Below are 12,549 nucleotides of genomic sequence, written 5' to 3' on the forward strand. Positions count from 1 at the left end.
CCCGCCCCCGCCAAGCATGTGGGTGCTGCGTGGGCAGCTATGCGGCCTGACGGTCTCTACCAGTCCTGCTGTCCCTCCTCTGAGAATCAAACCCATTTCTGGATGACGGGGAATGTGTCCTCTCATGGCTGTGTTTACTGTGGAGCTCAGGGGAAGGGAAAGGCCAAGCCATTTCTGGGGTGCTGTTGGGCACAGTGAAAACGCCCCACCCTTTCCAAGGGACACTGTTCCTGGAAAGCCCCTGGAGCTTAGCTGGTCTTATCCTGTGAAGCCGGCTCTGGCCACTAGGGGGCAGGAGGGCCATGAACTCAGCCTGGAGGGAGCCTGCGGGGCAGCCGGCTCTCTGGAGGGACAGACAGAACAGGCCACCAGGTGCAGACAGGAGAGGGAGGCAGGGGGATGGAAGAAAGGCGCCTGGGGTGGATGGAAGTCAGCGCCCTTGGGTGCTGGCACCTGCCTTCCCGGCCACCGCTAGATCAGGCTTCTGAGCCTGCTGGCTGTCGGGGCTGGACGTGCCATGGCAGTCCCCGGGAAATCTCCCAGGTGTCACCAGGCAGCACACAGGTAACAGGCCTGGAAGGTCCCCAACAGCCCAGCTGGACATGCTCAGACACTCTGGGGCTCCTCGTTCAGTGGCACAGACTCCAGGACCAGTGAGGGAAACGGGAATACTCCAGGCCGAGCAGTGTGACTAAATCCATTTATTCCAAAATAAAAAGCAAAATAAACAGGAGTCGCATCACCAGGGAGCCACAACCCATCCCCGCCTCCTTCCTCTTTCCTATGCTATCAATAAATAAGTTTCCCAGCTGCAAATAATTATTAGAACCTTCTCCGCATGTGCCAGTTCCAACATCCGCTAGGTACGATACGGGGGTGGGGGGCACGGCCTTCCCTCTCCCCCCAGAATATTCAAAATGTTACACAGATAAAATATGCACACTGGGGAAGGGGGGTCACCCCAGCAGCCCGTACCCTCACCTGGTCCACAGTTAGCACCACTGTCCTGCCTCAGCTGCCTTTCTGAATAAGAAGATGGGAGCCCCAACCAAGAGGGAGAAGTTGCTTTGGTGAGAGGAAGGAGGCCATCAGGCCTCCTCCAAATCAACCAACTTCACCAGCTCTTAAATAACAATCATCATCATCATCCAGCAATTTAAGGACTCAGCCCAGGTCACAGTAGCACAGGGTCTGTCTCCCCGCATTGGACAGGAGTCTTGTCTTGCCTAATGGTAAAGGGGTAACTGGGAAGGGGCGGTAGGGACATGGTGGGGGTGGAGGCTCCAGGCCTACTTCTGCAGGCCCTGCTGATAGGGCCCTGCTTTTATTTTTATTTTTCTCCCATGACTTTTCTTTAATCCATAATTTTTTCATAACTTTTAAAATAACCTTTCATAAAACTTTTTTCTACATTTTTACCACAACATTTTTTTGCCACAACTTTTCCACAACATTTTTATCCCATAACTTTTTTTTTTCTTTGAGACAAGGTTTCTCCATGTTGGCCAGGCTAGTCTCGAACTCTTGACCTTGCCTTGGCCTCCCACAGTGCTGGGATTAGGTGCTGGGCCTCATCCTATAAATTTTTTTAATCTCATAACTTTTTTTTTGTTTGTGTTCTTTTAATAAACACACTTGCATAGTTATATTACTCAATCTGGTAGAGCTCCAGACCTGCATCTCCATTTAAAAAAACAGACTTCTGCCAGGCGTGGTGGCTCACACCTGTAATCCCAGTACTTTAGGAGGCGGAGGCAGGAGTTCGAGATCACCTGAGGTCGGGAGTTCGAGACTACCCTGATCAACACGGAGAAACTCCATCTCTACCAAAAATACAAAATTAGCCAGGCATGGTGGCGCATGCCTGTAATCCCAGCTATTCGGGAGGCTGAGGCAGGAGAATCGCTTGAACTTGGGAGGAGGAGGTAAGCTGAGATCAAGCCATTGCACTCCAGCCTGGGCAACAAGAGTGAAACTCTGTCTCAAAAACAAAGAAACAAAAAACACACACCAGACTTCTGAGTAAGGGTTCATTTGAACAAAGGGGGATCCAGCTAAAAACCAAGTTTAAAGACAGGTATGGTGGCTCACGCCTGTAATCCCAGCACTTGGGAGGCCAAGGCGGGTGATCATGAGGTCTGGAGTTTGAGACCAGCCTGGCCAACATGGTGAAACCCTGTCTCTACTAAAAAAAAGTTTGAAAGACAGTGATCTTATCCAGTATCATCTTACAGGAGGCCAAGGGAAGAAGTGATTTTTCTGTGGTCACCCAGCAAGCTGGTAGCTAGTTAGATCTTCTCTTAATCCTAGTGCCTGGGGCTATCCTCACCACACCCTGGGGCCCTTTCAGTGACTCCTAAAGGGACAGCCTGATGGCGAGTGGCTGTTCTCATTGACCTGGCTTCCCCTTGAGACTGGGATGAGGAAAATCAAACAGAAACAACCATTTCCTGGGTGTCCTGGGTGTTTACAGCAGGCCGTGTACTAGGAATTAACGTAAAAACAACAATAACGAATCTCATTTAAACTTCACAACTGCAAGTCAAACAATACCACCTCTATTTTACAGATGTGAAAGTTGCTCAAACGACTTGCCCTAAATCATATCCCTAGCAGATGGAGAGTCAGGATTCAAACCCAGAATTCTTAACCAGTACCTGGCAGTTCTTCCACAAATCTTAACAATTCCCCTCTATGCCCCTTGAGCCCCCTTTCCCCCAGAGCCTGGCCAGCCGACTCACATCCCCAGGTGAGCAGCAACTACCAGAAGTGGTTATCTCAGAGCTACCGCCATTTTTTTTCTTTTTCCTCTGTGCTCCTCCCAGAACACTAGGGCTGTTCCTCTGTTGATATTCTTTTAACTGTGGGAAAGAAGAGCAGGAATACCCGTGAGAACCACCAGCCCCTACAGCCACATCCTCCTTTACAGTTTTTACAAAACACTCTTATACACCATCTGATTTAATGCCACCAACAACTGCACGAGGTGTTGTCACAATCACTGAGTGACTGACAGGGATATCATCACTTACAAAAAAAAAGGCAATACTGGAACTTAAACTCAGTCTTCTGACTCCAAGCTCTGGGGTTTTGCCATGAGTCAGCAGCTGCTGGGGACTAAACTCAGAGGCAGAGGTAGAAAAGTAAACATTAAGTAGGCAGGAAGTATACACCGTGTAGTTTAGAGTCTTACATCCTCATACATCTGTTAGTGTTAAGAAGTGCACTAGTACCTCTCAAATTTTTTTTTTTTTCAGATGGAATCTCGCTCTGTTGTCCAGGCTGGGGTGCAGTGGCGTGACCTCGCTCACTTCAACCTCCTCCTCCTGGGTTCAAGCGATTCTCCTGCCTCAGCCTCCCAAGTAGCTGGGATTACAGACGCCTGCCACCATGACTGCCTAATTTTTGTATTTTTAGTAGTGGTGGGGTTTCACCAGGTTGGCCAGGCTGGGCTTGAAATCCTGATCTCAGGTGATCCACCCACCTAGCCTCCCAAAGTGCTGGGATTACAGGTGTAAGCCACCATGCCTGGTCACCTCTCAAACTTTTACATCAGTGTATCCTCATGGCAGAAGGTAGCCTTTCTGTTAAATCTGGGAATTTATCAGAAAGAGGACAACCCAAGCTTCATTTCAGAGAGAATTCTCTTAGCAACCTATGTAACTGTCATGTCTAACTACATTAGTGTTTTTTCTCTCTCAAGAGAATCAAGGGAAACTGACGCTTCAGAAAGACGTCCCACATTTATCCTGTGGCACTCAAAGTAGCCCAAGTTGAGATGATATGAGCAGGATTCAAGCTGTCAAGTTCAGTTTCCCAAGATCTGTTCCACAGAAGATGAGCAGATCTCATTCCAGAGATCACTGACTAAAGGGCAGTCTGGTCCCGAAAACCATGCAGAATTTGAATATGAGGTGGAGAACTCAGAAAAAAAAAAAATGTTAAAGTCTCTCTGTAGAGTAGAAGCCTGGGAGAAAACCAAACCAAACCTTTTCTCCTATTGCCAGACACACTGTCAACGTTTTGAGCTCACAGGGGAAATGTAAGGTTTTCACACTGTCAATGTCTATGTTAAGGGAGTGAGGCAGCCTGAAACCACTCCCTCCTATTGTTATTATTATTTGAGATAGAGTCTCACTCTGTCACCCAGGCTGGAGTTCAATGGCATGAACTGGGCTCACTGCAACCTCTGCCTCCCAGGATCAAGCCATCCTCCCACCTCAGCCTCCCCAGTAGCTGGGACCACAGGCAGGTGCCACCACACCTGGCTAATTTGTTTGTATTTTCAGTACAGAGGGGGTTTTGCCATGTTGCCCAGGCTGGTCTTGAACTAGTGAGCTAAAGCAATCTGCCTGCCTTGGACTCCCAAAGTGCTGGGATTACAGGCATGAGCGACTGCGCCTGGCCTAGAAAAAAAATCTACTTGTAATCTAACAAATTTTGTGTTCTTGTTTACTATTTTAGCGTTAATAATACCAAGTGACTATAACATTCTCCTCATGAGCTGTATGCTAGGAATAAAAGCTTGCCACACTGGAATTATCTAAACTAGAAGGAATCAATACCATGGATCCCAACAAAAATCACCAAAAGGGACATTCATTTAATTTGATATATTTCTGGAAAAAAAGGTTTGCCACAGCAAAGTGGAAAGAGGGGAGCCAAGGAGAATAATACTTCTGTAGTGAGGTACAGAAAACGGTATCTACTAGAAATCTTTCAGGAAGGGTGCCATTTTGGGTTGGAAAAACTCCTTGAAAGTTAATTTGGGAGAGAAGGAGAGTCCTTGAGGGAGCAGGGTAAGGTCAGAACATTTCCTGGGAGAAAGGGAAACATTTCTCTGGCTTAGGGCACAGTGCTGCACAGAGTAAAGAAGAAAAAGTCAGTCAAGAGTGGTACAATTCAGAATGTGAAAGGCCTCACACTGCATAGAATGATACCATAAGACTTCCAATTTTCGGTAAGACTGCTAGGCCCATGTAAAATTCAGGAGCCTGTGGATTTTTTGGTGGGGAAACCACTGAAGAGGCAGATTGTGTGTCTAAATTGCAAGGGCTAGACTTAAGTATGAATTGGGAATTTAGAGTGTAGCAAATTAGTCAGACATAATAAGTAAGCAAAGTTTATGAACAGTCCACCAAGAAATACAAATGGCTCTTTAACATATGAAAATATAATTATGCAAAGAAAAAAAAAACATGCAAGTTAGTTTCCAAGAGATACTTTCCATTTCTTGCATTGGCAAAGAACAAAAATTTTACTGACATAATTGTGAGGACACATGCATTCACAAGTGGGAATTGGTAAAACCTCCACTGAGAGCAATTTGGCAATAACTACCAAAATTAAAAATGCACATAATCTTTAACTCAATTATTTCAATTCTAGTAATTTATTTTATAGGCATAGATGTGGGAAATGACTTTTACATACAAACGTGTTCAATGCAGCATTATTTGTAATAACCAATGCCTAAAACCAATCTAGATTGAGGTTAAATAAATTATAAGTCCATACTACATGGCACATGAAAAAGAGGCAACTATTTACATATTAATATAGAATAATTGCCAAGATACATTATTAACAGATAAAGTGCAGAAAATGCATATAGTATATGTATCAATAAAAAGGCAAAAATAAAGAGGAATATTATCCACATAATTGCTTGAATACTTAGAAAATATTTCTGGAAGGATATTCAAAACGCTAAAAGTGGTTCTAAAGAAGAGAACTGGGTAGCAGGGGACAGGGAAGAGAAGACTTTTTACTCTATACTTTTAGTACACTTTGAATTTTGTACTATATGGATGTGTTTATTCCAATAATAGAGACTAAGAAAATGAAAAGTACAACATATCAAGAATTGTGAGGCTAAGAAGGAGAATTATACAAGAGTTAGCCAATCTAGACTTGTTTGGATAGGGAAGTTTTTCCTGGGTAAGAGATGTTTCAAATGAGACCTAAAGGGTAAGGCATTAGCTTAGGGAAAGGGGACGAAGATGTGTATAGGCCAGGAAAGAATTCTAAGGCAAAGGAAGACCTTGTGCAAAGGACCTGAGGATGGAAGAAACTCAGCCAGTCTGTAGCACAGAATGAAGACCAGTGTGAAAAGAGAAAAAGGTAACAGGGTTGGTTGCAACAGGAGAAGAGGTAGGAGTGCAGATCCACAAAGGCCATATGAATAATTTTATTGTAAGGGCATTGGGAAGGCACTAGAGAGTTTTGAGCAAGGAATGGCATGGTCAGAATGAACATTTAATACGCTCATGTTAGCTCATGAGTAGAGACTGAATTGGGAGGGTGACAAAATTGATAATCTAGGGTAAACTAGAGGGTACAACAAACGAGATGATGAAACACTTCACTTGGACTAGAGTGATGGCAAAGGAGATGGAGAAAAAGTAAATGGATTCTTAAGTTTAGAGGTGGAAAAAACCCCAGCAGCACAGAACTGGAGATGGGGGAATGAAGGAAAGGGAAATGGATGTTAAAGGAAGACTGCCAGGTTTCTAAGCTGCTGGATGAGTGGCATAGCCAATTACTGAAATAGGAAGACTTAAGGACAAAGATGTTTGTAGAAAGCTCATGAGCCTGTTTCCCAATATATAAAATCTCCCTGAAAGGGGTCCTGTGAGGAGCAAATGACATTCTTTATTCAGTAACTAGAAGCCATTGTTATGTTTCAAAATCTCTCCTTTGACCCCAGATCTTGTGAGGAACATAGAGCACTTTCTGTACAAGGGCCTTTTTCTTTTTTTTTTTTTAAGACAGGGTTTCACCATGTTGGTCAGGCTGGCCTTGAACTCCCGACCTCAGGTAATCTGCCCGCCTTGGCCTCCAAAGTGCTTGGATTAGCCGCGTGAGCCATCATGCCCGGCACAAGGGCCCTTTTCAATAAGAAAGGACATTGGCTTCTCAAATTGCAATCACTAAACGTAATGGGCTTTAATTAGGTACATAATTAGAACAATCTTTTAAAAAACATAATAGGTTGGATACTGTGGCTCACACCTGTAATCCCAAACAGCTTTGTTTTGATGCCTCTTGCTGGGCAAGTCTCTAGCAGCTTATGCCTCTTTGGAAGTGTCCAGTTCTCCCAAAACCTATACCACAAACTCTTGAGAGTCCAGCCAACACTCGTTTGGAAGTCTGAGGCAGGAGAATTGCTGGAGCCCAGGGGTTCAACACCAGCCTGGGCAACATAGTGAGACCTGTCTCTACAAACTCCTGGCCTCCTACCTCGGGCGCGGTGGCTCCCACCTGTAATCCCAGCACTTTGGGAGGCCGAGGCGGGCGGATCACGAGGACAAGAGATCAAGACCATCCTGGCCAACATGGTGAAACCCCATCTCTACTAAAAATACAAAAATCAGCTGGGCATGGTGGCACACACCTGTAGTCCCAGCTACTCAGGAGGCTGAGGCAGGAGAATTGCTTGAACCCAGGAGGCGGAGGTTGCAGTGAGCCGAGATCGTGCCACTGCACTCCAGCCTGGTGCCTAGCAAGAGAGTGAGACTCTGTCTCAAAAAAAATTTTTTTTTTTTAAATGAGCCGGACATAGTGGCATGCGCCTGTAGTCCTTGCTACTTGGGAGACTGAGGAAAGAGGATCTTTTGAGCCTGGGAGCTCAAGGTTACAGTGAGCTATGATTGCACCACTGCACTCCAGCCTGGGTGACGGAGTGAGAGCCAGTCTAAAACAAACAAACAAAAAGTATCTTCACAGGAAAATCCCAGAGGTCACATAGGACATGTTTCTTATACCACAGATGGATCATTTCCCTTAGCAAATCTCCTCAAATGTGACCCTGCTTACCAAGACCATTCAAATCATATAGCTATGCTGGGCATATAAAAAATGGCATTTACCTATCTTTATGGTGGAGGCTGAGGACATAGAAGAGGAATCAGGCATCAGTAGCTTTTTAATATCCCCAATATATATATAAAGAAGGAGCTACAGTTGAGTTTCTACATTTTTAATGTTTTAATTGATCATTTGTACTGATAAGGTCCATAGTCAGCTTTGTTCTGACGCCATCTGCTAGGCAAGTCTGTGTAGCACCTTATGCCTCTTTGGAAGTGTCCGGTCCTTCCAAAACCTATACTACAAAGTCTTGAGAGTCCAGCCAACACTTTAGGAAATTCCACGCCCATTCTTGATACTACAGATACACTCAATAGCAATTGATGGTGTATGTGGGCAAAGGCATAATACTGCATTGTTTGTGAGAAAAGATACTGGAAACATGGAAATGTCCATCAATAGTCACTGTTTAAATAAACTAAAATACATCTATACTAAGACATATTATGCAGCCTGTAAAAGTCCTCAAGATGTTAAAAAGAGTTACATGAAAGGAATAAAGTGTAGAAAATGTAGTATGCTTCCATTCATGTTTAAAAAAATAGTAAGGGGGAGGCCAGGTGCAGTAGTTCATGCCAGCACTGTGGGAAGCCGAGGTAGAAGTCCAGGAGTTTGAGACCAGCCTAGGCAATACAGTGAGACCCTCTGTTTCTATAAAAAATAAAAAATATGAGGGAGATATATTGACACAGTTTAGAAATACAATTTGGAAAAGAAAACAACAAACTGGTAAGATATTTGTCTCTGTGGAGGGAGTAGAGGGACTAGGGGACTTAAGATGGGGAGGTATTGCTTTTCATTACTTAGGATTCTACAAAATTTAACATTGTATTATCCATTTACTTTTAATTTTTAAAAGAGTTAATGAGGCCAGGCACAGTGGCTCACACCTGTAATCCCAGCACTTTGGGAGGCCAAGGTGGGTGGATCAACTGAGGTCAGGAGTTTGAGACCAGCCTGGCCAACATGGTAAAACTCCGTCTCTACTAAAAATACAAAAATTAGCCAGGCGTGGTGGCGGGCATATGTAATCCCAGATACTAGGGAAGCTGAGGCATGAGAATCGCTTGAACCCAGGAGGCAGATGTTGCAATGAGCCTAGATCGCCCCACTGCACTCCAGTCTGGGTGACAGAGCCAGACTCTGTCTCAAAAAAGGAAAAAAAATACTAGTTAATGAAATATGCAAATAAAACTATTGTTTAAACTTCCATTCCTAACCGGGCGTGGTGGATCATGCCTTTAATCCCAGCACTTTGGAAAACCGAGGCAGGAGGATCACAGGCAACATAGCGGGACCCCAACTCTGCAAAAGAATACAAAAATTAGCCAGGCATGGTGGCACATACCTGTGGTCCCAGCTACTCAAGAGGCTGAGGCAGGACGATCACTTGAGCCCGGAATGTCAAGGCTGCAGTGAGCTATGATCATGTCACGGCACTCCAGCCTGGGTGACAATGAGGCCTGTCTCAAAAAGAAAGAGTCTCGCTGGAGTGCAGTGGCATGATCTCAGCTCACTGTAACCTCCGCCTCCCAGGTTCAAGCGATTCTCCTGCCTCAGCCTCCCAAGTAGCTGGGATTACAGATGACTGCCACCATGCCTGGCTAATTTTTGTATTTTTAGTAGAGATGGGTTTTACCATGTTGGCCAGGCTGGTCTCAAACTCCTTACCTCAGGTGACCTGCCTGCCTTGGCCTCCCAAAGTGCTGGGATTACAGGCATGGGCCACCACGCTCAGACTGAAAAAAATTTTTTTTGTTAAAAAAAATAAACTCCTATTCCTGAAATTCACTACTGGTATGTATAAAGAAAGTCACAAGGGAATATAGCTCCTACTCTAGCAAACAACAACAAAAGGCCAGATTAGCTAGAAAATAAAAATATGTTTAACTCATTAGAAAGCCAAGGACACAAAGAATCTAAATCAGGAGCAATGGTTCACACCAGTAATCCCAGAACACTGGGGGGGCCAAGGCAGGCAGATCGCTTGAGCTCAGAACTCTCAGATCAGCCTGGGCAACACGGCAAAACCCTGTTTCTACAAAAAATATAAAAATTGGCCAGGCATGGTGGTACACGCCTGTAGTCCCAGCTGATCAGGAGGCTGAGGCAGGAGGATCGATTGAGCCAGGGAGGCAGAGGTTGTAGTGAGCTGAGATCCCGTTCCTGTACTCCAGGCTGGGTAACAGAGTAAGACCCTGACTCAAAACAAAAACCAAAGAAACCTAAATGATCCAAACTCCAGAAAGTGCCAAGTCCTTCATAGGAGAGAAGAGACCCCATGGCTGTTGTTACTCCCAGTTGAACTATGGTAGGAAGAGGAATATTATAGTGGGTGAAAAGAGAAACCTGCTGAAATTTAACAAAATTTTCACACCCCTTTGGAGGTTGGTTTGACATTAGAACCTAGAGGACCCAAATCCACAGAGGAAGGCTTCCCATCAATCTTACCCCTTAGATGAAAACCAGGTAGGTACAGGAAAGTATAGTACACTGAAGGTGTGGATAATAGAAGGAAAGCTGGGAGAGCTTGACCTTCTCCCAAGGGCAAAATACTCTTTAAAAATGAAAGGGGAGGCAGGATTGCTGTGAAATCCAACAGAGACACTCTTGGAGGATAGTGGGGTCAGAAATACTAAGGGGGAGGCCAGGTGCAATAGTTCATGCCAGCACTGTGGGAAGCCGAGGAACCCATCCCCTAGGCACTGTGGGCATTCCTCCACAAAAGGGCAGGGCACAGCACACATGAGAGCTGAGAAAAATATCCTCCTGTCCCCTAGCCCACTGATAAAAAAAAAAAAATCCTGACAGCAAGGCTGTAAAGCAGGGAGAGATCTCCTATATTGATAAATCTGGTGGCTTAGCAAAGTCAGATCTCTCGAATCTTGACAATGACCCAAACTCAGGCCCTGCTGAGATGAGAGTTCTGATTCTATCTTCATTCAAAATATTTGAAGCTAGAGGCAAACTAAATCAAACTAAACTAAAACTGCAATGAAGCCCCAATCTAGAATTCATATACATCAGATTGATTGAGCCATCATTCAAGAGGCCTGAAAACAAAAAACAAAAACAAAGTGCATGCCCTGTTTTGGAAGTAAATATTCAATTTCTCTTTTTTGTTTTTTGGTCTTTTTTCAACATAAAATGCCCATCACCCAATCAAATATACAAGATGTGCAAAAGCAAGAAAATAAGATTCATGGTAAGGGAGAGGAAGGGCTCAATAGAGGCAGAACTAGAAAAGACCTAGATGTTGAATTATCAGTTTGGATCTTCAAAGTAACTGATTAAAAATAATTTTTAAAAAACCATGAAATAACTGATTAAAATGCTAAAAAGTAGAGTGGAAAATGTGGAAGACATGCATGAATAGGAAATTTCAGTGAAATGCTAGAAATAAAAATATCAGAAATGAAGAATTCAGTGCAACTATGTATCCATAAATAACTAAAAGTAAACATTTTTAAATGGAGAATTCAATAAACAAGTTTAACAAGTTAACATTGGAAAGCATGAAAAAACTTTAAGACGGTTAAATGGAAAGTATCCAAACTGAAAATAGAAAGAAAAAAGGGCAGGGGAAAAATCATCTGAGATCTGTAAGTTTATATCAAGTCAACTAATATACATGTAACTGGAATCTCCAAAGAGGAGAAGCAAGAGCGTTTGAGACAAGAGAAAAATGTAAACAATGGCCAAGAAAGATCCAGTATTAATGAAAGACATCAACACGGATCCAAAAAGTTCAGTAAACGCTATACAAAGAAAAACATACCTAGACATATCCTAGTCAACCTGCTGAAAATTAAATATAATGTACAGATGCAGCCGTTGAGAACAACCGTACATTATGGACAAGGAAATAAAAATTAAAATGATGAATGACTTCTCACCAGAAACAAATGAGGCCTGAGTACAATAAAATAACTTCTTTAAAGTACTGAAAGAAGAAATAAAAGGTCAACATAGAATCCTATATCCAACTAAAATACCCCTCAAAAATAAAAGTAAGGACATTCTCTGATAGACAAAAGCTGAGAGAACTCATCTCTATTAAAAACTGCAATAGGGCCAGGTGCAGTGGCTCACGTCTGTAATCTGAGCACTTTGAGAGGCCAAAGCGGGCAGATCACCTGAGGTCAGGAGTTCGAGACCAGCCTGGCCAACATGGTGAAACTCCATCTCTACTAAAAATATAAAAGTTAGCTGGGTCGTGGTGACATGTGCCTATAATCCCAGCTACTTGGGAGGCTAGGGCAGGAGAATTGCTTCAACCTCGGAGGCAGAGGTTGAAGATCACACCACTGCACCCCAGCCTGGGTGACAGAGTGAGACTCTGTCTCAGAAACAAAACAAAACAGGAAAAAAAAAAAAAAAAAAGAAACACTGCAATAGGCTGGGCACAGTGTCTCAAGCCTGTAATGTCAACACTTTGGGAGGGCAAAGCAAGAGGATCACTTGAGCCTAGGTGTTCCAGATCAATCTGGGCAACACAGCAAGACTCCATGTCTACTAAAAATAAAAAGAAATATTAGCCGGTTGTGGTGCCATGTGCCGACAGTACCATCTACTCAGGAGGCAGAGGTGGGAGGATTGCTTGAATCTGGGAGTTCGAGGCTGCAGTGAGCCGTGATCACGCCACTGCACTACAGCGTGGGTGAGAAGGCAAGACCCTTC

This window comes from Cebus imitator, unplaced genomic scaffold (genome assembly GCF_001604975.1).
Source record: "Cebus imitator isolate Cc_AM_T3 unplaced genomic scaffold, Cebus_imitator-1.0 Scaffold203, whole genome shotgun sequence".
NCBI classification, from domain to species: domain Eukaryota; kingdom Metazoa; phylum Chordata; class Mammalia; order Primates; family Cebidae; genus Cebus; species Cebus imitator.